Here is a 25,438-nt window from a genome sequence, read left to right as displayed (position 1 = left end):
TGAATGTCATCCGGCATAACTATCCATCACCGATCAAATGCCTATGAGTCTTTTCCTACTGGTCCTTGCTACGTTACTCTGTTGCTACTCTTACCGCTACTGTTGTCACTGCTGCTACTGTTGCTACTGTTGCTATCACACTACTTTGCTACTGATACTTTGCTGCGATACTAAGTCTTTCAGGTGTGGTTTAATTGACAACTCAACTGCTAATACTCGAGAATATTCTTTGGCTTCCCCTTGTGTCGAATCAAAAAATTTGGGTTGAATACTCTACCCTCGAAAACTGTTGCGATCCCATATACTTGTAGGTTATCAAGGAGTTTCGGGAAGATCAACACGTGTGTCAACCGGCTCAACATGAGTTTCACGAATAGAAAAATCTAACCCTTTCTATTCACATACTTCATAATTATGTGTTGACATGCCAGTTTTCCTCTTCTTGCCTTTGGCCTTGGCCCTGAAGAGTATAGGTTAAGGCGTATATAATGGATTAAGAGTACTGAAGCAAGTATTAGAACCAAAAAGCAATAGTTACCCTGGAAGGTACACAAGAGGTCGCAGTTTTGACACACTTGACCTGTCAGATGAAGGTGGCGACTCGTGGTAAATTCATACAACAGATTCAAGAGGCTGTTGAAAGAAGATTATCTTAAAAAAAAGATAGGTTATCATGTACCTCCATTCGATGTTTACGGGTGGATGTTTTGTCACGCAAACCCGCTGCAAGATCACCTAAAGAGCTTAGTGTCTGGCGCCTTGGGGCAAGTAAAGTCTTCTTCAAAAGGAAATAGGGAGCAAAATGTGCTTCTAGGTGAGACAAAGGAATTTTCCTAACAACCCGCTTTAGTGGCCTTGGAAAGGAGAGATATGAATAGGAGGTGATTGAAATTACCTCAGCATCTTCGTCCAGGATATCAGCATGATCAACCTGAGACTAAAGAAGTGATTAGTAAGTGTAAGTTAGAAATAGAGTAGAGATAAAGGTCTACCTCAGACTGGTCATCAACGGTTTGTGACTCGCCCATGGCTGATGACTCTTCAACGGTCGCCTTATTCTTCTTATTTTTGGTTTTGGGTTTCTTGACCGTCACCTTTTCCAGCCTCCGTTTCCAAAAGGACGATTTCCTCTGCAATAGAATTGACAAAATAAAAGGCGAGTTGTGAAGCACTAAAAGAAAGCATGAGAAAAGGAGAAAGATGTTAAAGGATATTTACCTCAGGAGCCGGGTTCTGAGTATAGAACGGTTTCAACCTGACTTTATTGCAGACATATTTTGGTTCACCCGATAGCTTCTTTACAATTTTGTTGACTTCATCCAGATCAAGCATAATGTTGTCGAAGCGTTGCACGTTGTTCAAGTCGCCATCATATTCACACATCAAGGCATCATGATGACTCACGGGCATGATCCGACACTGTACCAAACACCGGATCAGATCAGTCCCAGTTAAACCATTGGCTCTGAGGGCTCTGAGGGCTCTGAGTCTGGGAAATATTGGGGCGATTGTGGCACGTTCTTCCGAAGATAGTGAGTCGGGGAGTTTGAAATCCATTGGAAGGCATTCGGCTCTAAAACCCGACAGGGGTTCTCATCAGCAGGTGCAGTGTTCTTGCAGTAAAACCAAGTCTTTCCCCAACCTTTAGGGTTACTGGGAAAGGCGGCAACATGAAAGCTACGATCTCTTCGTCTCTGAATTGTCCCTCCACCAAGCTCCAAATTGGGCCCACTAGCAAACTCTGTCTGGCGGTTGAGGTAAAAGAACTCCTTGAACAAAGTAATTGTGGGTTCTATTCCTAAGTACACTTGACAAAGGACTTGGAATTGGCATAAGTTGCTGACAGAGTTAGGGCCCACATCTTGAGGGTGGAGGTTGTCAAAGTGTAGAGCATCTCGAAAGAATTTTGATCTGGGAGGTGTACAACCCCTCTCAAGGTGATCTACGAAAAATACTACTTCTCCTTTGCCCGGTTGTGGACGTTCCTCCCCAAAGGCGGCTCGCCAACCAATTTTTTCTTTGGTAAAAAATCCCCTAATCTCACATACTGCTGAAGAGCGGCTTCAGAAATCTCGGAAGGCTGCCACTTGCATGAAAGAGGCTTTGACATGGTGGCGGGTCAGGAGGAAAGGCACTACAGAGGCATATTTGGCGGGTTATTCAAACGATAAACAGGTTTTCTCACGAACATGAGATTCTAGAAGAAACTACTTTGGGCAACTCTAATTTACACTGACAAAGCAATCTATGAAATTCAAGCCATTTTAACGTAAGTTGCTATTTAAAGGATAGATGACTTACAAAGGTGGGCGGGTTAGAATCCTATCTAAGAAGTGTTGGGGAACGTCGCATGGGAAACAAAAATTTTCCTACGCGCACGAAGACCTATCATGGTGATGTCCATCTACGAGAGGGGATATGCGATCTAAGTACCCTTGTAGACCGCACAACAGAAGTGTTAGTGAACGCGGTTGATGTAGTGGAACGTCCTCACGTCCCTCGATCCGCCCCGTGAACCGTCCCGCGATCAGTCCCACGATCTAGTGCCGAACGGACGGCACCTCCGCGTTCAGCACACGTACAGCTCGACGATGATCTTGGCCTTCTTGATCCAGCAAGAGAGACAGAGAGGTAGATGAGTTCTCCGGCAGCGTGACGGCGCTCCGGAGGTTGGTGATGATCTTATCTGAGCAGGGCTCCGCCCGAGCTCCGCAGAAACGCGATCTAGAGGTAAAACCGTGGAGATATGTGGTCGGGCTGCCGTGGCAAAGTTATCTCAAATCAGCCCTAAAACCTCCGTATATATAGGGGGAAGAGGGGGAGCCTTGCCTTGGGGTCCAAGGACCCCCAAGGGGTTCAGCCGAGCCAAGGGGGGCAACCCTCCCCTTCCAAACCAAGTCCAACTAGGTTTGGAAGGAGTCCTTCCCCCTTTTCCCACCTCCTCTTTTTTTGTTCTTTTCCCTTTGATTTTCTTCCTATGGCGCATAGGGACTTCTTGGGCTGTCCCACCAGCCCACTAAGGGCTGGTGCGCCACCCCCAAGGCCTATGGGCTTCCCCGGGGTGGGTTGCCCCCCCCCCCCCCCCCCGGTGAACACCCGGAACCCATTCGTCATTCCCGGTACATTCCCGGTAACTCCGAAAACCTTCCGGTAATCAAATGAGGTCATCCTATATATCAATCTTCATTTCCGGACCATTCCGAAAACCCTCGTGACGTCCGTGATCTCATCCGGGACTCCGAACAACATTTGGTAACCAACCATATAACTCAAATACGCATAAAACAACGTCGAACCTTAAGTGTGCAGACCCTGCGGGTTCGAGAACTATGTAGACATGACCCGAGAGACTCCTCGGTCAATATCCAATAGCGGGACCTGGATGCCCATATTGGATCCTACATATTCTACGAAGATCTTATCGTTTGAACCTCAGTTTCAAGGATTCATATAATCCCGTATGTCATTCCCTTTGTCCTTCGGTATGTTACTTGCCCGAGATTCGATCGTCAGTATCCGCATACCTATTTCAATCTCGTTTACCGGCAAGTCTCTTTACTCATTCCATAATACAAGATCCCGCAACTTACACTAAGTCACATTGCTTGCAAGGCTTGTGTGTGATGTTGTATTACCGAGTGGGCCCCGAGATACCTCTCCGTCACACGGAGTGACAAATTCCAGTCTCGATCCATACTAACTCAACGAACACCTTCGGAGATACCTGTAGAGCATCTTTATAGTCACCCAGTTACGTTGCGACATTTGATACACACAAAGCATTCCTCCAGTGTCAGTGAGTTATATTATCTCATGGTCATAGGAACAAATACTTGACACGCAGAAAACAGTAGCAACAAAATGACACGATCGATATGCTACGTCTATTAGTTTGGGTCTAGTCCATCACGTGATTCTCCTAATGACGTGATCCAGTTATCAAGCAACAACACCTTGTTCATAATCAGAAGACCCTGACTATCTTTCATCAACTTGCTAGCCAACTAGAGGCTTGCTAGGGACAATGTTTTGTCTATTTATCCACACATGTATATAAGTCTTCATTCAATACAATTATAGCATGGATAATAAACGATTATCTTGATATAGGAATTATAATAATAACTATATGTATTATTGCCTCTAGGGCATAATTCCAACAGTCTCCCACTTGCACTACAGTCAATAATCTAGCCCTCACATCATCATGTGAATTACATTGTAATAAATCTAACACCCATACAGTTCTGGTGTTGATCATGCTTTTCTCGTGGAAGAGGTTTAGTCAGCGGGTCTGCTACATTCAGATCCGCGTGCACTTTGCATATATTTACATCCTCCCCTTCGACGTAGTCGCGGATGAGGTTGAAGCGTCGTTTGATGTGGCTGGACTTCTTGTGAAACCGTGGTTCCTTTGCTAGGGCAATGGCACCCGTGTTGTCACAGAACAAGGTTATTGGATTCAGTGCGCTTGGCACTACTCCAAGATCCGTCGTGAACTGCTTCATCCAGACACCCTCCTTAGCCGCCTCCGAGGCAACCATGTACTCCGCTTCACATGTAGAATCTGCTACGACGCTTTTCTTGGAACTGCACCAGCTTACCGCACCCCCATTAAGAATAAATACGTATCCGGTCTGCGACTTAGAGTCGTTCGGATCTGTGTCAAAGCTAGCATCGACGTAACCCTTTACGGCGAGCCCTTCGTCACCTCCATACACGAGAAACATCTCCTTAGTCCTTTTCAGGTACTTCAGGATATTCTTGACCGCCGTCCAGTGATCCACTCCTGGATTACTCTGGAACCTGCCTGCCATACTTATGGCCAAGCTAACGTCCGGTCTAGTGCACAACATTGCATACATGATAGAACCTATGGCTGAAGCATAGGGGACGGTGCTCATATGCTCTCTATCCTCATCAGTTGCTGGGCACTGAGTCTTACTCAATCTCGTACCTTGTAAAACTGGCAAGAACCCTTTCATGGACTGTTCCATTTCGAACCTCTTCAAAACTTTATCAAGGTATGTGCTTTGTGAAAGTCCTATCAGGCGTTTCGATCTATCCCTGTAGATCTTAAGGTCTAGAATGTAAGCAGCTTCTCCTAGGTCCTTCATAGAGAAACTTTTATTCAAGTAATCCTTTATGCTCTCCAAAAACTCTACGTTGTTTCCAATCAGCAATATGTCATCCACATATAATATTAGAAACGCCACAGAGCTCCCACTCACTTTCTTGTAAATACAAGATTCTCCAACCACTTGTATAAACCCAAATGCTTTGATCACCTCATCAAAGCGTTTGTTCCAACTCCGAGATGCTTGCACCAGCCCATAAATGGACCGCTGGAGCTTGCACACCTTGTTAGCATTCTTAGGATCGACAAAACCTTCGGTTTGCATCATATACAACTCTTCCTTAAGGAAACCGTTAAGGAACGCCGTTTTGACATCGATCTGCCAGATTTCATAATCGAAAAATGCAGCTATTGCTAACATGATTCTGACGGACTTAAGCATCGCTACGGGTGAGAATGTCTCATCATAGTCAACTCCTTGAACTTGTGAAAAACCCTTTGCCACAAGTCGAGCTTTATAAACGGTCACATTACCGTCAGCGTCCGTCTTCCTCTTAAAGATCCATTTGTTCTGAATCGCCTTGCGGCCCTCAGGTAGTACTTCCAAAGTCCATACTTTGTTCTCATACATGGATCCTATCTCGGACTTCATGGCCTCTAGCCATTTGTTGGAATCTGGGCCCACCATTGCTTCTTCATAATTTGCACGTTCATTGTTGTCTAACAACATGATTGACATGACGGGATTACCGTACCACTCTGGAGCAGCACGTGGTCTCGTCAACCTGTGTGGTTCGACAGGAACTTGAACCGGAGTTTCATGATCATCATCATTAACTTCCTCCTCAACCGACGTCGCAATGACAGAGGTTTCCCCTTGCCCTGCGCCACCATCTAGAGGGATGAGAGGTTCGACAACCTCATCAAGTTCTATCTTCCTCCCACTCAATTCTCTCGAGAGAAACTCCTTCTCGAGAAAAGCTCTGTTTTTAGCAACAAACACTTTGCCCTCGGATTTGAGATAGAAGGTGTACCCAACTGTCTCTTTTGGGTAACCTATGAAGATGCACTTTTCCGCTTTGGGTTCCAGCTTTTCAGGCTGAAGCTTTTTGACATAAGTATCACATCCCCAAACATTAAGAAACAACAACTTTGGCCTTTTGCAATACCACGGTTCGTATGGTGTCGTCTCAATGGATTTTGATGGTGCCCTATTTAAAGTGAATGCAGTTGTTTCTAATGCATAACCCCAAAACGATAACGGCAAATCGGTAAGAGACATCATAGATCGCACCATCTCTAATAAAGTACGATTACGACGTTCGGACACACCATTACGCTGTGGTGTTCCAGGCGGTGTCAACTGTGAAACAATTCCACATTGTCTTAAGGAGCACCAAACTCGAAACTCAGATATTCACCCCCACGATCAGACTGTAGGAACTTGATCTTCTTGTTACGATTATTTTCAACTTCACTCTGAAATTGCTTGAACTTTTCAAATGTTTCAGACTTGTGCTTCATTAAGTAGACATAACCATATCTACTCAAATCGTTAGTGAAGGTGAGAAAATAACGATATCCCCCGCGTGCCTCTACGCTCATCGGACCGCACACATCGATATGTATAATTTCCAACAAGTCACTTGCACGCTCCATTGTTCCGGAGAACGGAGTTTTAGTCATCTTGCCCATGAGGCATGGTTCGCACGTGTCAAGTGAATCAAAGTCAAGTGACTCCAAAAGTCCATCGGCATGGAGTTTCTTCATGCGCTTTACACCAATATGACCTAAGCGGCAGTGCCACAAAAATATGGTGCTATCATTGTTAACTCTAATTCTTTTTGTCTCAATGTTATGTATGTGTGTATCACTATCAAGATTCAATATGAACAATCCTCTCACATTGGGTGCATGACCATAAAAGATGTTACTCATAGAAATAGAACAACCATTATTCTCTGACTTAAAAGAGTATACGTCTCGCAATAAACAAGATCCAGATACAATGTTCATGCTCAATGCAGGCACTAAATAACAATGATTAAAGTTCATAACTAATCCTGATGGTAACTGAAGTGAAACTGTGCTGACGGCGATTGCATCAACCTTGGAACCATTTCCTACGCGCATCATCACTTCATCTTTCGCCAGCCTTCGTCTATTCCGCAGTTCCTGTTTCGAGTTGCAAATATGAGCAACAGAACCGGTATCGAATACCCAGGCACTACTACGAGAGCCGGTTAAGTACACATCAATAACATGTATATCAAATATACCTAATTTTTCTTTGGCCGCCTTCTTATCAGCCAGATACTTGGGGCAGTTGCGCTTCCAGTGACCCATACCCTTGCAATAGTAACACTCTGTTTCAGGCTTAGGTCCAGCTTTGGGTTTCTTCGTCGGATTGGCAACAGGCTTGCCGCTCTTCTTTGAATTACCCTTCTTGCCTTTGCCGTTTCTCTTGAAACTAGTGGTCTTATTCACCATCAACACTTGATGCTCTTTACGGAGTTCACACTCTGCGACTTTCAGCATCACAAACAACTCGCCGGGTGACTTGTTCATCCCTTGCATGTTGTAGTTCAACACAAAGCCTTTATAGCTTGGCGGCAGTGATTGAAGGATTCTGTCAGTGATAGCCTCTTGCGGGAGTTCAATCCCCAGCTCAGCTAGACGGCTTGAGTACCCAGACATTTTGAGCACATGTTCACTGACAGACGAGTTCTCCTCCATCTTGCAAGCATAGAATTTATCAAAGGTCTCATACCTCTCGATCCGGGCGTTCTTCTGAAAGATGAACTTCAACTCCTGGAACATCTCAAATGCTCCATGACGCTCAAAGCGACGTTGAAGTCCCGGTTCTAAGCCATACAAGACTGCACATTGAACTACTGAGTAGTCCTCCTTACGTGTTAACCAAGCGTTCTTAACATCCTGGTCAGCCGTAGCGGGTGGTTCATCTCCTAGCGCAGCATTAAGGACATAATCCTTCTTCCCAGCTTGTAAGATTAGCTTCAGATTACGAGCCCAGTCTAGAAAGTTGCTTCCATCATCTTTAAACTTGGCTTTCTCTAGGAACGTATTAAAATTCAGGGTGACTGTCGCGTGAGCCATGATCTACAACACAAATATATTCAAAGTGGACTTAGACTATGTTCAAGATAATTAGAGTTTAACTTAATCAAATTACTCGCTAAACTCCCACTCAAAAAGTACATCTCTCTAGTCATTTGAGTGGTTCATGATCCACTTACACTAGCTCAAGTCCGATCATCACGTGAGTTGAGTATAGTTTCAGTGGTAAGCATCCCTATGCTAATCATATCATCTATATGATTCATGATCGACCTTTCGGTCTCATGTGTTCCAACGCCATGTCTGCACATGCTAGGCTCGTCAAGCTTAACCCGAGTGTTCCGCGTGTGCAACTGTTTTGCACCCGTTGTATGTGAACGTTGAGTCTATCACACCCGATCATCACATGGTGTCTCGAAACGACGAACTGTAGCAACGCTGCACAGTCGGGGAGAACACAATTTCGTCTTGAAATTTTAGTGAGAGATCACCTTATAATGCTACCGTCGTTCTAAGAAAAATAAGGTGAATAAAAGGATTAACATCACATGCAATTCATAAGTGACATGATATGGCCATCATCACGTGCTCCTTGATCTCCATCACCAAAGCACCGGCACGATCTTCTTGTCACCGGCACCACACCATGATCACCATCAACGTGTCACCATCGGGGTTGTCGTGCTACTCATGCTATTACTACTAAAGCTACATCCTAGCAAAATAGTAAACGCATCTACAAGCACAAACGTTAGTTTAAACACAATCCTATGGCTCCCACCGGTTGCCGTACCATCGACGTGCAAGTCGATATTATCTATTACAACATGATCATCTCATACATCCAATATATCACATCACATCGTTGGCCATATCACATCACAAACATACCCTACAAAAACAAGTTAGACGTCCTCTAATTTTGTTGTTGCATGTTTTACCTGGTGACCATGGGTATCTAGTAGGATCGCATCTTACTTACGCAAATACCACAACGGAGATATATGAATTGCTATTTAACCTTATACAAGGACCTCCTTGGTCAAATCCGATTCAACTAAAGTTGGAGAAACTAACACTTGTCAGTCATCTTTGAGCAACGGGGTTACTCGTAGCAATGAAACCAGTCTCTCATAAGCGTACGAGTAATGTCGGTCCAAGCCGCTTCAGTCCAACAATACCGCGGAATCAAGAAGAGACTAAGGAGGGCAGCAAAACGCACATCACCGCCCACAAAAACTTTTGTGTTCTACTCGAGAAGACATCTACGCATGAACCTAGCTCATGATGCCACTGTTGGGGAACGTCGCATGGGAAACAAAAATTTTCCTACGCGCACGAAGACCTATCATGGTGATGTCCATCTACGAGAGGGGATATTCGATCTACGTACCCTTGTAGACCACACAGCAGAAGCGTTAGTGAACGTGGTTGATGTAGTGGAACGTCCTCACGTCCCTCGATCCGCCCCGCGAACCATCCCGCGATCAGTCCCACGATCTAGTGCCGAATGGATGGCACCTCCGCGTTCAGCACACGTACAGCTCGACGATGATCTCGGCCTTCTTGATCCAGCAAGAGAGACAGAGAGGTAGATGAGTTCTCCGGCAGCGTGACGGCGCTCCGGAGGTTGGTGATGATCTTATCTCAGCAGGACTCCGCCCGAGCTCCGCAGAAACGCGATCTAGTGGTAAAACCGTGGAGATATCTGTTCGGGCTGCCGTGGCAAAGTTATCTCAAATCAGCCCTAAAACCTCCGTATATATATGGGGAAGAGGGGGAGCCTTGCCTTGGGGTCCAAGGACCCCCAAGGGGTTCGGCCGAGCCAAGGGGGGCAACCCTCCCCTTCCAAACCGAGTCCAACTAGGTTTGGAAGGAGGAGTCCTTCCCCCTTTTCCCACCTCCTCTTTTTTTTTCTCTTTGATTTTCTTCCTATGGCACATAGGGCCTTCTTGGGCTGTCCCACCAGCCCACTAAAGGCTGGTGCGCCACCCCCAAGGCCTATGGGCTTCTCCGGGGCAGGTTGCCCCCCCAGTGAACACCCGGAACCCATTCGTCATTCCCGGTACATTCCCGGTAACTCCGAAAACCTTCCGGTAATCAAATGAGGTCATCCTATATATCAATATTCGTTTCCGGACCATTCCCGAAACCCTCGTGACGTCTGTGATCTCATCCGGGACTCCGAACAACATTTGGTAACCAACCATATAACTCAAATACGCATAAAACAACGTCGAACCTTAAGTGTGCAGACCCTGTGGGTTTGAGAACTATGTAGACATGACCCGCGAGACTCCTCGGTCAATATCCAATAGCGGGACCTAGATGCCCATATTGGATCCTACATATTGTACGAAGATCTTATCGTTTGAACCTTAGTGCCAAGGATTCATATAATCCCGTATGTCATTCCCTTTGTCCTTCGGTATGTTACTTGCCCGAGATTCGATCGTCAGTATCCGCATACCTATTTCAATCTCGTTTACCGGCAAGTCTCTTTACTCGTTCCGTAATACAAGATCCCGCAACTTACACTAAGTCACATTGCTTGCAAGGCTTGTGTGTGATGTTGTATTACTGAGTGGGCCCTGAGATACCTCTCCATCACACGGAGTGACAAATCCCAGTCTCGATCCATACTAACTCAACGAACACCTTTGGAGATACATGTAGAGCATCTTTATAGTCACCCAGTTACGTTGCGACGTTTGATAGACACAAAGCATTCCTCCGGTGTCAGTGAGTTATATGATCTCATGGTCATAGGAACAAATACTCGACACGCAGAAAACAGTAGCAACAAAATGACACGATCAATATGCTACGTCTATTAGTTTGGGTCTAGTCCATCACGTGATTCTCCTAATGACGTCATCCAGTTATCAAGAAACAACACCTTGTTCATAATCAGAAGACCTGACTATCTTTGATCAACTGGCTAGCCAACTAGAGGCTTGCTAGGGACAGTGTTTTGTCTATGTATCCACACATGTATATAAGTCTTCATTCAATACAATTATAGCATGGATAATAAACGATTATCTTGATACAGGAATTATAATAATAACTATATGTATTATTGCCTCTAGGGCATAATTCCAACAAGAAGCCGACATAAAGTATTGGCGGCTTGCACATGGGTGAAGATTTCAGATTTCTTACCAAGTGTGGGACAAACATGTTTCTATCTAATCGGATAAAAATGTGGATCTACAAATGATTCAGAAAGGAAAAAAATTCAGTAACCCTAGAAGACGACAAGGTATGGAAGTGATGACAGTTCTACCTACAAATCTCACGAAGCATTTAAAGGATATTATGCATGAAACTGAATCACCATATCTACCGCAATCTACTTGTGGAAGAGGTATAGTAAAGCACTAAACAGGACAACAATGGTGATATGAACATGATGAACTTCGATGAACTCCGTTAATGGTGATGGATCTTGGATAGATCTAATGGGCAGAAGTGAACTTACTTGACGATGTTGACGATGGCAGAGGAGATCCGCAGGACGGAGGTGAAGCGGAGTGGTGTGATGGTCCTGGATCTAATCGGCCGACGACGGGACTGCCACGGCGGTGGTGCGATGAAAATCCAAAGCTGGAGCAAGAAGAAGAAGAGGAGGAGCAAGGTGAAAATGAAAAGGACCCTCGTGGGTATTTAAAGACCAGGAGCCGGAGTGCAAACGGTAGGCGCGGGAATCAAGGAGGTGCAATAAATTTCGGAGCCAGGGGTGCCTTGATTTTCGGGATAGACGGATAAGTGCAAGGAGGTGTTACAATGACATCATTAAGTCCACAAAATCCTGTGGCAGGTGACATCACTGGTGAACAGGGCAATAGCTCGTGGATGTTTTTTGAAGCCGGTATTTCTACCTCCCAAGACATTGCATGAATTGCAGACAAGACACCAAGATTGAAGTACAGAATATTGACATGAATAAGTTCAAAGCCAATCTGGGGCCTAATGTTGGGGACATTACCCCCTCGTAAACCCGCCCTATGGGTCGGGTCATGATTATGGTCGCTTAAGAAGGTACTCAAGGTGGGCTTAGAAGAACAAGACCAAAGGTGCAAGGCGGCCTGCTTCAGCAAGTCGCGTGGGGGGTTTCACTATGAAGAAGGTGGGTCAAGGCCCACGATGTAGAAGATACGCAAATGACAGGCTTTGCTTGACAGGCAAGGCGAGTTAGAGACATATCGGGTCACGAAGCACAACGTGACCTGAATTCTTGTGAACCTAAGATCTCGGCCTGTATATAAAGGCGAGTCTGTAAGGCTAGTAGATTCAGGTAACATAGATTGTGAGCTAGGTCAGGCAAATCTGCACCCTTGTAATCGATTTGATCATCAATACACACAAAGCATGAAGTAGGCTTTTACCTCCATTGGAGGGGACGAACCTGGGTAAACTCGCTTCCTGTTCACAATTAACCCCTTTGGGTCACCACAGAGTTGCGATGGCCTCATCACTAAGTACTTTCATGAGGACATCTGCCGTGATAAAACCACGACAGGGGGAGATCGTGGAAGTCAAGCCCATAGTAGAACATGACTGCCCGAACAAACGCCTGGAGGGGAAAACTTAAGCCCTGAATAAAATGAGGAATGAAACCCACTCTTTCCCCATATTTAGGTGTGGGGATGACCTGGTCCTTCTCCAGACCACGGTGGGCTATGTTCTTCGGCAGGTAGCCGGAGCTCTTTAGCTCTAGAATGTCCTTCTCAGTAACACAAGAGGCCTCCCACTTGCCCTTGGAACCGGCGCTTGCCATGCCCAGATTGATGAAGGGATTCAAAAGGATGGGATGAGAAGGGAAGCCTGGGACCTTGATCTTTGGGAGCAGGGAATGGCGATGGAGTTGCAAGATTTGAGGTGCATGAAGGGGCCGAGGTGATGGTTCTAACTTTTATGGCTCGCCAGAATACCGAAGGCCCCGCCACTGCACCATGAACTCTGCCACTTCCCAATAAATCACGCGATTAAGGGCATGTCGGATAAACCCAAACTATAAACCATATCCCTGGAAAAGAGGGGCACGATCTCCATGATGGAACATGTTAGTAAAACGGTCTGGAATCGCCCTTTCATAAAAGGCTACAGGCCTTGACCAACCACGACCTTTCAAATAAGGAGGGACACTACTCATTGTGAAACGGTTAGCCTGGAAATTAAAAAATATATATATACATCTTTGTCTATACATTCAAAGGAGGGCGAGTCATCGGCAACCGATCTATCATCGGTTAAAGGAAGAGAGGAACTCGCCTCGCAAGCCATAGTCCCTATGAAGTGACCAAAGGGAGAAGGTTTCGGCATTGGAGGCTAGTTCAGGGGCTACTAAGGGAGTCTAGGACTAGGGGTCCTCGGGTCATGTGGCTATTCTCATGGGCCGGATTCCCGGGCCTGTTTGCCCATCAGTAGAAGTATCAGACTCAAGATGAACTCTTCCTAAGAGTTGGCGTACAATCCAGGGAGATATAGTAATCGGCATATTCCTTCTCTATTATAACCGACCTTGTTAACCCTAGCACCCCTGGCATCTATATAAGCTCGGGATCCATAGTTCGTAGGACACATTAAGCTCATTACGATTAGGGCTTAGACCACAACATCCGATCTCGAAGTAGATCAACTCTGTACTCTGTACTAATCCATCAATACCAAAAAGAGCAGGATGTAGGGTTTTACCTCCATCAAGAGGGCCCGAACCTAGGTAAAACATCGCCTTCTTCGTCTCTTGTTACCCATCGACCATAGATGCACAATTCGGACCCCCTACTCGAGATCAGGCAGTTTTAACACTAGGATTTCGACGAGGAATAGAAATGCTCGCACATCATCACCATGACTTTTTAATTTTTAGACGAAAAAGTAGTTAACATCTCTTAGTATCGACACCTCTCTAAATTAATAATAAATTACTCACACCTTTTTCATATCATCATATCAATATCGTTAACCCATAATTTCTCTATATGTGCTACATGATGGTTTTAATTATCACTCATTGAACACCTATTATTTTTGGTCTAGTATTATGACCCATTTAAATTACCGTCACTATTTATTTAACTCTCAATAAAATAGAATGGAATCATGAGAGGACAATATTTCTACAAAATCTACACGCGGTCATGCTCAAAAAGATATAAGTGAAGTACTAGAGCAACTTCTAAGCACAAAAGATATAAGTGAAACACATAGAGTATTTGTGGGGACCCCGACTTACAAGTCGAGATCGCCGTGCTCAGTGATCCCAGAGATTAATACTCACCGAACACTGATACCGAATAAGAGAGTCTTACATCCAAATACCGATTATTACAACACAAGACCGAAGGGCCAGGTTCACAAGCAGGGCCTAAGGCCAAATCACTCAAATACAACTAGAAGCGGAAATCATAGGGGCTAAGCGGGTGCCCATGCAATCAAGCCTACACCGACATGCATTCTGACTTGGAAGCGTCCTAGTTCGCAGGGGCGTCTCCAACACATACTCATCTCCGAATTCCGGTCCTTCCATGTCTAGTCAATAACATAACCAGTGGCAAGCCAATGAGTACTTCGAATGTACTCACAAACAGCCCATGACATAAACAATGAAACTGAAGGATAACAATAACATGCATCTTTGGCGGATGTCTCTTGGTGGTAAGTAAACATGATCATGGGTATGCATCAAGTTAAACAATTAATTTGAAGAACAGGTTACATATATCAATATATCTGTCGAGGGATGAACCATCCTGGCTCACTTCTACTTCTCAAACAACAGCGCCAGAAATTGACACGTTGACAGAGACTTGCTTGCGTTGGTTTTTCCCTTGAAGAGGAAAGGGTGATGCAACACAGGAGCGGCAAGTATTTCCCTCAGTTTGAGAACGAAGGTATCAATCTAGTAGGAGAATCTCGTCAAGTCCAGAGTACCTGCACAAACACAAAAGGGGTTGCACCCAACGCTATAAAGGGGTTGTCAATCCCTTCAGGATTGATTGCAAAGTGAGATCTGAAGGCGGAAAGTGCAACGAAGAAAAAGTGTAAGGCTAAAAATATGGTGTGAAGTAGACCCGGGGGCCATAGTGTTCACTAGAGGCTTCTCTTAAAATAGCAAATATTATGGTGGGTGAACAAATTACTGTCGAGCAATTGATAGAACCGCGCAAAGTCATGACGATATCTAAGGCAATGATCATACATATAGGCATCACGTCCGAGACAAATAGACCGAGACTTCCTGCATCTACTACTATTACTCCACACATCGACCGATATCCAGCATGCATCTAGTGTATTGAGTTCATGACAAACAGAGTAATGCCTTAAGAAAGATGACATGATGTAGAGGGATAAACTCCAACCATTGATGAAAACCCCGTCTTTTTACCCTTGATGGAAACAACATGATGCGTGCCTCGCTACCCCTTCTGTCATTGGGTGAGGTCACCGCACGGTATGAACCCAAAACCAAGCACTTCTCCCATTGCAAGAGTCATAGATCAAGCTGGCCAAACAAAACTCACAACTCGAAGAGAATTACAAGGATATGAAATCATGCATAAGAGAGATCATAAGAAACTCAAATAAGATTCATAGATAATCTGATCATAAATTCACAATTCATTGGATCTCGACAAACACACCGCAAAAGAAGATTACATGGGATAGATCTCCATGAATATCGTGGAGAACTTTGTATTGAAGATCCAAGAGAGAGAAGAAGCCATCTAGCTACTAGCTATGGACCCGTAGGTCTATGGTGAACTACTCACGCATCATCGGAGAGGTCATGGTGTTGATGAAGAAGCCCTCTGTATCCGAATCCCCCCTCCGGCAGAGTACTAGAACGTGCCCCAGATGAGATCTTGCGGAGATAGAAGCTTGCGGCGGCGGAAAAGTACTTTCGATGATCTCCTGATTTTTTCTGGAATTATTGGGAATACATAGGAGAAAGACCTAGGGTAGAGGTGGCCTAGGGAGCCCACAAGCCTCGGAGGCGCGGCCCCCCTGGCCACGGCTAGGGGGCTTGTGGGGTCCCTGGTGTCCCCCTGCCTTGGTTCTCAAGCTTCCCGATCTTCTTCTGTTTCGCAAAAAATCTTTTCGGTAGTTTTATTCTGTTTGGACTCCGTTTAAAATCCTCCTCTGAAAAGGGTGAAAAAAACGGAAAAACAGGAACTGGCAGTTGGCACTGAGTTAATAGGTTAGTCCCAAAAAAATATAAAAGGGATACAAAACATCCAAAGTTTGGCAGGATAATAGCATGAAATCATCAAAAATTATAGTTATGTTGGAGACGTATCAAGCATCCCCAAGCTTAACTCCTGCTCGTCCTGGAGTAGGGAAGTGATAAAGACTGAATTTTTGATGTGGAATGCTACCTAGCATAGTTGTTCTTTGCAACTTCTTTCTTGTGACATGAATGTTCAGATCCGTAAGATTCAAAACAATAGTTTGCTATTGACATGAAAACAATAATACTTCAAGCAAACTAGCAAGGTAATCATGAACTTTCGTAATAACAAGGCCAAAGAAAGTTATCCCTACAAAATCATATAGTCTGGCTATGCTCCATCATCCCCACACAACTAATTTAAATCATGCACAACCCCGGTATTGGCCAAGTAATTGTTTTCGCACTCTTACATTCTCAAACGTTTTACAATTATCACGCAATACATGAGCGCGAGCCATGGATATAACACTATAGGTGGAATAGAGTGTGGTGGTGGTTGTGAGACAAAAAAGGAGGAGATGGTCACATTGACTCGGCGTATCAAAAGGCTATGGAGATGCCCATTAATAGATATCAATGTGAATGAGTAGGGATTGCCATACAAAGGATGCACTAGAGCTATAAGTATGTGAAAGCTCAAAAGGAGAACTAGTGGGTGTGCATCCAACTTGCTTACTCACGAAGACCTAGGGCAATTTTGAGAAAGCCCATCATTGGAATATACAAGCCAAGTTATATATGAAGATTCCCACTAGCATATGGTGGTGACGAAACAAGAGACTCGCAATCATGAAGAACTTGGTGCTATTATGAAGCACAAGTGTGGAAAAAGATAGTAGCATTGTCCCTTCTCTTTTTTTCTCTCTTTTTTTTATTTTTTTATTTGGGCTCTTGGGCCTCTTTTTTTCTTGTTTTTATTTGGGCTCTTTGGCCTCTTTTTTTTATTTCCTCACATGGGACAATGCTCTAATAATGATAATCATCACACTTTTATTTACTCACAGCTCAAAGCTCAGCACGATGAGGACTCTATAGGAAATGCCTTCGGCAGTTTACCAGGATGTGCAACGATCTAGCTTGGCGTATGACGTTGAAACATCTCGCTAGATATCTTACGATCATGCAATGGCAATACGAGAGTGACTGCACAAGTCATGAGACGGAACGGTGGGAGTTGCATGGCAATATATCTCAGAATGGCTATGAAAATGCCATAGTAGGTAGGTATGGTTGCTGTTTTGAGGAAGGCATATGGTGGGTTTGTGCACCGGCGAGAATTGCGCGGCACTAGAGAGGCTAGCAATGGTGGAAGGTGAAAGTGCATCTATACCATGGACTCACATTAGTCATGAAAAACTCACATACTTGTTGCGAAAGTTTTTATTAGTAATCGAAACAAAGTGCTAAACGCATACTCCTAGGGGAAGGGTTGGTAGGTGTTAACCATCGCGCGATCCCGACCGCCACACAAAGGATGACAGTCAATAAATCAATTATGCTCCAACTTCCTAACATAGCGGTTCACCATACGTGCATGCTACGGGAATCACTAACTTCAACACAAGTATTTCTAGATTCACAACACCCTACTAAACATAACTCTTAATATTACCAAATCCACGTCTCAAAACTAATTGAGAGGAACCAAAACTTCTCTTTCTACTAAATGCACATGAAGATGGAGGTTTTTGTATCCTCTTTGGGTACCTATCACCTTTGGGACTACTTTCATAGCACAAGCCAACTACCAAGTTAAGCACCGCCGTGCTATTAAAGATCTAAGTGAAGCACATAGAGCAAAATTATCTAGCTCAAAAGATATAAGTGAAGCGCGATGAGCATTCTAGCAAAATCACAATGAATGCATGTCTCTCTCAAAAGGTGTGCAGCAAGGATGATTGTGACACAACAAAAAGAAAAGACTCCTACGATACAAGACGTTTCAAGCAAAACACATATCATGTGGTGAATAAAAATATAGCTCCAAGTAATGTTACCGATGGATTGAAGACGAAAGAGGGGATGCCTTCCCGGGGCATCCGCAAGCTTAGGCTTTTTGGTGTCCTTGATTTTGGCTTGGGATGCCTTGGGCATCCCCAAGCGTGAGCTCTTTCCACTCTTTATCTCTTTGTCCATGAAAACATCACCCAAAACTTGAAAACTTCACAACACAAAACTTAAACAGAAACTCGTGATAACATTAGCACAAGAGAAACAAACTACCACCTCTTTAGGTACTGTACAAAACTTCATATCTACTTATATTAGTGTTAGATTACTGTATTCTCACTTTTCCAAGTCTAGTACCCCCCCCCCCCCGATACTATCCATAGTTTCATCAAAACAAGCAACCAACTCAACAAAAAACAAAATATGTCAAAATTAGACCAGTCTGTAGCAATATGTATACTTCGTATACTTCTGGTACGTCCAAAATTCTGCAAAATTACGACTGCCTGGAAAATGCATATAAACCAGAAGGAAAAAGAATCAACTCAAAATCTCTTTTTGAATAAAAATGAAAAATAATCTCGTGAGCGAAAAGTTTTTGTCTTTTTCCAGCACGATAAAACAACCATCACCAAGACTAGTCATAAAGGTTTTGCTTGGATCAAACACAAAAAGAAACACAAAAGACACAATCATAACTGAATTATGATGGTGTGGACGCAACAAAACAGAAAGAAGAAGATAAATTCATTGGGTTTCCTCCCAACAAGCGCTATTGTTTAACGCCCTTAGCTAGGCATTGATAATTCAATGATGCTCACACAAAAGACAAGAATTGAAGCACAACGAGAGCATCATAAAGCATGTGAAAATCACATCTAGGTCTAACATACTTCCTATGCATAGGAATTTTATAGGAAAACAGATTGTCAAGACAACCAATAGTTACCATATGCAAGGAAGAAGAAAGAGACAATATCAATCTCAACATAACGAGAGGTGATTTGGTAACATGAAAGTTTCTACCACAATATTTTCCTCTCTCATAGCAATTACATGTGGGATCATAATCAAATTCAACAATATAGCTGTCCCATAGGATATTCGTTTCATGATCCACATGCATGCAAAGTTGACGCTCTTCAAAAATAGTGGGATTATCATTAACTAAAGTCATGACTTCTCCAAAACCACTTTCAAAATTATTGCAAATATCATATTCATCATGAGGTTTAAACAAATTTTCAAGATCATAAGAAAAATCGTCACCCCATTCATGATCATTGCAACAAGTAGAGGACATAGCAAAACTAGCATCCCCAAGCTTAGGGTTTTGCATATTTTTAGCATGATTGTCACTAATAGAATTTGTAGTGAAACCATTGCAATCATGTTTTTCATTCAAGGAGCCCTCGTGAATCACTTCATAAATTTTTTCATCACGATTTTCAGATTCACGCATCTCAAGCAAAACTCCATAGAGAAAGTCAAGTGCACTCAACTCACTAGCAATTGGATCAACATAATTGGATCTCTTAAAGATATTAGCAAGTGGATGAGGATCCATATCACTAGATTTTTAGCAAGCGAAGATGCAAGCATATTGAAGGCACATAGCACACAAGCGAACAGAAAGTAAGCGAGAGAAAAGGCGAACAAAAAAAAGGCAAACCAAAAAGGCAAATATTTTTTTGTAAATTTTTGTTTTTCAGAAGTGGGGGAGAGGAAAACGAGAGGCAAAAAAGGTAAATGCAAGAGATGAGTTTGCGACACTTACTTGGATGAGTTCTTGACTTGATCCTCCCCGGCAACGGCGCCAGAAATCCTTCTGCTACTTCTCAAACAACAGCGCGAGAAATTGACACGTTGACGGAGACTTGCTTGCGTTGGTTTTTCCCTTGAAGAGGAAAGGGTGATGCATCATAGGAGCAGTAAGTATTTCCCTTAGTTTGAGAACCAATGTATCAATCCAGTAGGAGAATCTCGTCAAGTCCAGAGTACCTGCACAAACACAAAAGAGCTTGCACCCAACGCTATAAAGGGGTTGTCAATTCCTTCAAGATTGATTGCAAAGTGAGATCTGAATGCGGAAAGTGCAACAAAAAAAAGTGTAAGGCTAAAAATATGGTGTGAAGTAGACCCGGGGGCCATAGTGTTCACTAGAGGCTTCTCTCAAAATAGCAAATATTACGGTGGGGAACAAATTACTGTCGAGCAATTGATAGAACCACACAAAGTCATGACGATATCTAAGGCAATGGTCATACATATGGGCATCACGTCCGATACAAGTAGACCTGTACTTTCTGCATCTACTACTATTACTCCACACATCGACCGCTATCCAGCATGCATCTAGTGTATTGAGTTCATGACAAACAGAGTAACGCCTTAAGCAAGATGACATGATGTAGAGGGATAAACTCAAACCAATGATGAAAATCCCATCTTTTTACCCTTGATGGCAACAACACGATGCGTGCCTCTCTACCCCTTCTGTCACTGGGTGAGGTCACCGCACGGTATGAACCCAAAACCAAGAACTTCTCCCATTGCAAGAATCATAGATCAAGCTGGCCAAACAAAACCCACAACTCGAAGAGAATTACAAGGATATGAAATCATGCATAAGAGAGATCAGAAGAAACTCAAATAAGATTCATAGATAATCTGATCATAAATCCACAATTCATCGGATCTCGACAAACACACCTCAAAAGAAGATTACATCGGATAGATCTCCAAGAAGATCATGGAGAACTTTGTATTGAAGATCCAAGAGAGAGAAGAAGCCATCTAGCTACTAGCTATGGACCCGTAGGTCTATGGTGAACTACTCACGCATCATCGGAGAGGTCATGGTGTTGATGAAGAAGCCCTCTGTATCCGAATCCCCCCTCCGGCAGAGCACTAGAACGTGCCCCAGATGGGATCTTGCGGAGACAGAAGCTTGCGGCGGCGGAAAAGTACTTTCGATGATCTCCTGATTTTTTCTGGAATTATTGGAAATATATAGGCGAAAGACCTAGGGCAGAGGTGGCCAAGGGAGCCCACAACCTTGGGAGGCGCGCCCCCTGGCCGCGGCTAGGGGGCTTGTGGGGTCCCTGATGGCCCCCTGCCTTGGTTCTCAAGCTTCCCGATCTTCTTCTGTTTCGGAAAAAATCTTTTTGGAAGTTTTATTCCGTTTGGACTCCGTTTAAAATCCTCCTCTGAAAAGGGTTAAAAACACGGAAAAAACAGGAACTCGCACTTGGCACTGAGTTAATAGGTTAGTCCCAAAAAAGATATAAAAGGCATACAAACCATCCAAAGTTTGACAAGATAATAGCATGAATCCATCAAAATATACGTTGGAGACGTATCACTCACTCTATACGCCAAGTCACCAAACTTGGTCATATCATTACTTTCATAACAACACCTTTTTATCACCACTCCCACACACTTGGTTTATGCAGAAACAACTGGACGTAGTTTAAGCAGGATTACCCAACTGTCCTTGACTGTGGACACGGCTATTCGAATAGTTTTACACTCTGCAGAGGTAGTACGCTGGACCCACGAGATCCGGGAAACTTCCATGTCATCCACGACTCACGGTATATAACATACCCAAGGTAAGTACACGATCAATGCCTTTCCCCTGACGATACTAGACAAAGAGGTCCACTCGATTGGTACCCAGCCCTCATGTTGTACGTCTTACGAGCATCGACTTTGGACAGTATCAACCATGCGGGGACCAACGGTGTGCGTGGAGGTCATAAAAATGGCATAGTCATCCTACCTGACACGACCCCATCACAAGAGTGACCACACATCACTCCCACCACTAGTAATGTGGCTCTTTGCTAGCACCGACCAGAGTAATTAACATAGCCCCGTCCCATAAGGGATAACGTGGTCATACTGGTAAGGTTCGGATGGTCGACACATCATAAATCTAATCCCATTTCTGAAGCCTTACTCACACAAGTACCGAGTGCACCACTTCAACAAAAGTGGCCACCTAAATCATTATCACCCTCGGGCATTAGTGGCACCCGACGGGGTTTTCATAAATCTTTGTGTGAACCAAAAACATGCTCATGCTATATACTCTAGCATTACTTGTCATCATGATAATAGTGTGATCCTCAAAAAGAGGTAGGATCAAGCTCAATGCATGTGCTCCGGAGGAGCCATCGGTAAAAATCACCTTAGTGCTTTGTCGGCACTTATGATCATAAGAAATGGAAATACTTGCTATCTTAACATGCAATATAACATATGCTCAATCATGGTCAAAGGGCTGCTTGCCTTGGTCAGCTAGGTATCCGGGGTCTTCGAGATCTTCCGCTCCGATTCCCTCGTCACACAGATTTTTTAACGTCGATAAAATAATAATAAGAAATAGCTCACACCAAAATAGATCACAAAGTTATTTTAAAAATGTTCATTATTAATGATAAATCTAAGTTGTCATTTTGAAAAATATTTGCCTCAAATTCTCTTGAAGTAACGTTTTTAAAATTAACCAAACAGAAGCAAAACTCTTCCAATTTAGTCCTTTTTATTATTGTAAAACAGAATAGTTGTAGAAAAGTTCATCCAATCATATTATTAAATACTACATATTTTTAGAAGAATAACAGTGGAAAAATTATGTTTTTACACTAGTTAAATGTTTCTACAAAAATCTTAGAAATCAAGATTTTAAAAATAAAAAAACGGGCTAAGTTCCTGGCCTGGCTCGGCCTGGAACTAGGCTCTTGCATGGCCAGCCGACAGCCTGCCCAGGCGCGCGCGCTGTCAGGTTTGAACCTGACGTGCAGGGCCCTGCGGGTAGTGGCTGTGGACAGTGCGGGGGAAGAGGCTGGGCCACCAACAGGTGGGGCACACCTGTCGGGGCCATCTCCTACCTCTGGTCATAGAGGAGGAGGAGCGCGACGGCGAGGCTGCCGACGCTCTCAAGCCCCGACAAGGACTGGAATGGGTTTGCCATAACGTCGCCTACCTGCTGGTGGTTGGAACAACATCGGAGAGGCAGGGGTTCGCCGGCGACGAGGAGGCTGTGGCGGAGGTGTTTCGGGAGGTGGTCGAGGAGGTGGCTAGAGGCACGGAAATGCTCGGGCAAGTTGGGGGAAAGCTTCGTCGGGTTGAGGGGATCAGTTTGGTGGGTCGAGGGGTGCAGGAGCCGTCGTGTAGCCGGATATCGACTGGAGCTCCGAGGCGGAGGGGCCTTGGTCGATCTCGAGCACCGAGGCTCTGCTGGTTTGCTGGGGTGGCTAGGGAGGTGCTAGTGGTCGTGATGAAGCTATCTGAGGGGTGCTGGAGCGAGGGGAGGGCTATAAATAGGCCCGTGACGGTGAGCCGATTCGGGAACGCCGGTGACTCACCGTGGCGCACATGGGGGTGCAGAGAGGGGCTGGGGTTGAAACCACGGTCTCAGGACCTGGTTTTGGACTGCCAGAACCATCTGCTACAGAGGGAGAGAGGGAGGAGTCGAGCATCCATGGCCGCGCAACCTTGGACGGTTCTGGTGTGCGTGGGCACGCGTCGCACGAGCTCTAGCACGGGAAAGGAGGGGCCCTGAGGGTTGCTCAACGCAGAGGGGTTGTCGGGGAAGAGGTTGGACACCTCGGGGGAGGGTGAAATTGACCGAGAGCGTCATCCCCACCTTGGTGGCTTCATGCAGCGTGACCAGAGCGCAGTTTTGGCATGCCATGGCATGCTGGTGCGCTCTGTGGCACTTTGGACGTGTCTAGCATGTCCTGGCACTGGATGGGAGTGTGGCTAGCCGTTTGGGGTCTCCTGGGAGCTTCGGCTGGTCATGGGAGACAAGAAATACTGGTGTTGTCAGCCTTGAACTGAAGCTTAAATTGGGGTTTTTGGCCTTTCTACTTTGAACCAGTGAGGGGCCAGTTGACTGGGGTTAGATATGGATACTGGCCACCTAATCTATGAGTTTGGAGCAAAGGGGTTGGGTTTAGCTGTGGCTAGGTGGCTATTTCCCATCTGTCAAAAAGTGCTCGACAATGGTTTGAGGGGGTTGCACCCCACCACCGGTGCTGCAACTTAACATGTTTGGGTTTGGTGCTAAAACATGGGGTTTCACCAAGTTTGAGCTCCATTGGACAAGTTTAGCTTTGTAAACTTGAGAACACTTCAATTTGACCACCTATATCCCTTCAAAAGAGAGTGTGGGCAAACTAAGTCCCACAAATCCCATTTTTGGTGTGGAACCCTCATTTGAGGTATTTGGCACTCCTGCAAACTTTTAGCATCATTGGACAAAATTTGCTATGTAGAGTTGCTCTAACTCCAATCTGGACAGAAGGGTTTTTGGGGTTATCTGGGGTCCTTAATCACCTTGGATGAAGGTGAAACTTTATGTGGACACCAAATATGTCTTACGAATACCACTGAAATTTTCTAGGATTTTATTGAGAATATTTCCTTTGGAAATATTTCAAAAGGTCAAAACACACAGAAATTGCTTCCAGGGTTTTATTCAAATAATTATATTATAAAGTAGGGTTTAAAATCTTATGTATGGAAAATATATGTCCTTCTCATCATCTATAAATTTAATCATATTTTTCTAAGGCAGAAAAATATTTTTCCATGTAGGAACACCAGTTCTGGCCTGAGAAATGGACATGTAAATAAATTAGGGAAATAATTATAAATATAATTATTTTAGTGGTTTTGGAATATAAAGATAAGTTAAAATCAGATCACCAACTGTGAGTAGAAACCAACCTTGCCATCAAGGACAAGTAGTGCAACTCAAAGTAGGGTTTTGCCTTGATCAAAATCAAGTAGAATGGTTTTTAGAAATAATTCAATATTGTGAAATGGGTTTTTATCATCTCATGATCACACACACAAGCATACAGTGACAATCATGGCACTGACATCATTAGTTTTGAAAAAGTTTTAACAAGCTCGGATTTTTACATTACAGAGAATGTGATAGAAAAACAGGGTGTTACAGACCTATCCCCCTTACAAGAATCTCGTCCCCAAGATTCCTAAGCTAGGTGCTAAAAAGGTCCGAAAACTCAGATCGGAGATAGTCTTCACGTTCCCATGCTGCTTCAGCTTCG

This window comes from Hordeum vulgare, chromosome 4H (genome assembly GCF_904849725.1).
Source record: "Hordeum vulgare subsp. vulgare chromosome 4H, MorexV3_pseudomolecules_assembly, whole genome shotgun sequence".
Taxonomy (NCBI): Eukaryota; Viridiplantae; Streptophyta; class Magnoliopsida; order Poales; family Poaceae; genus Hordeum; species Hordeum vulgare.
The sequence above is the reverse complement of the archived record's forward strand: the minus strand, read 5'-3'. Positions refer to the sequence as shown.